The sequence below is a fragment of the Drosophila suzukii genome, assembly GCF_043229965.1.
Source record: "Drosophila suzukii chromosome 2 unlocalized genomic scaffold, CBGP_Dsuzu_IsoJpt1.0 scf_2c, whole genome shotgun sequence".
NCBI lineage: Eukaryota > Metazoa > Arthropoda > Insecta > Diptera > Drosophilidae > Drosophila > Drosophila suzukii.
In genome coordinates this window covers 32,686,757-32,688,254 of record NW_027255896.1, presented here as the reverse complement: position 1 = coordinate 32,688,254, position 1,498 = coordinate 32,686,757, and the positions used below count along the sequence as shown (strand labels likewise).

General features: G+C 35.7%; 1 long non-coding RNA gene across 1 annotated transcript; it reads left to right on the top strand.

The window, feature by feature from the left end:
* The first annotated feature begins 295 nt into the window (after window positions 1-295).
* LOC139354133 (uncharacterized) lies at window positions 296-1,247 on the top strand. The gene is made up of 2 exons (XR_011605212.1): window positions 296-850; window positions 909-1,247. It is a non-coding gene; the product is annotated as an uncharacterized lncRNA (long non-coding RNA).
* Window positions 1,248-1,498: the final 251 nt, after the last annotated feature.

Here is a 1,498-nt window from a genome sequence, read left to right as displayed (position 1 = left end):
CCCCTCCCTATTATTTGATAATAAAAAAGGCCTAGATTTGGTTTTTGAATATGCGCTTTCTTCTCGAAGCTATAGCGAACATGAGGCTGATTTCAGTTTAACTTTTTGTTTGGTAACATTAACGTGGTGCTGCTAGCGCGGCGTAGATGGCAGGGTGTTATTAGTGAATTATTGCATTACAGGTTTAGATTTATAGTAAAACTGGGAAATTACCCATTCTGCTGCGAACAGTAGCAGCTGACTCTTGACAACTTACCCCGTGCTGACGGTTTCTTATCGCATAACTGTAATAATAGTGAGAATGCAGTATTCTCATAATTAGGTAGTAAGTGTTAATAATGTATAAGCTCATATTGAATGTACGTATGTTCGTTAGAGACGGTCACACTGGACAAGCGCTCTTCCGTTTTCAAAAGTGGCATCAATAAAGACACGCTTCAATACACGTCTTACAAAATCATTAATAATCTGCATATCAACGATTATTACATGGTGTCAGAAGTGAAAATATCAATTGCAAACTAAAAAGGAACAAAATGGAGCGAGTTCTACAAGTTCTACAATATGAGTGGCCAAAATGGAAGAGGTCGTTTATCATGTACATGATGACGTCAGGCAAAGACTCAGAGCCAGAAGCCAAAAAGATTGCCATATTCCTATGGTTGGCTGGATCAAAGGTCACGGAAATATACAGTACAACAAGATAACAACAACTACAACAGCAGCAATAGACGAGTGGATAACAACAACATCAGCAACAAACGAGTGGATAACAACAACTACAAAAACAAGCAGATAGATGTGGATCGCAAGCAAACAGCCGGAGCAGTTATTAATTGGATATAATCAGGTAAAAGTAAGGAAAAAGTATTTAAATCAGAGGCTTACATTAATGAAAGTAATTTTAGAATAAGCGAGTGCGAGCTAAACAGAGTAAGATGGACGAAAACATATAAAATAAATGGAAAAAATGTTACGTTTAAAGTGGACACAGGCGCTGATGTTAACTGCATCCCAAGTGATTTAGTTAAAGAATTAAAACTTGAAGTTAAAAAAGAAAACATTCTAATTTTTGACTATAATAATGTTAAAGTTAATAATTTTGGAAAAGTTAAAGCAAACTGTTATGATCTGAATTCAGAAACAGCAAAATGTATTGAATTTTTAGTTGTTGATGCGAAATGTGAACCACTATTAGGTCTTAAGTCCTCTGTAGAATTAAAACTCATTAAACATTTAAATATTGATTCAATATGTAGATTACCTCAAACCACGGAGGAATTTGTGGAAAAATGTAGTCAATTATTTCAGGGACTCGGTTAGCTGCAAAAGAAACAATCAATCATTTTGAAGGAAGGTGCTCAGCCTGTGCTCCATTACAAAAAAAGGTTCCCACAAAGTTTGTTAGGGTCATTGGAGCAATGCTATGGTAAAGGAAAAGATAATCTCCCCAGTAACATACCCTACTAGTTGGGTGAACAATTTGCAAGTAGTGGAA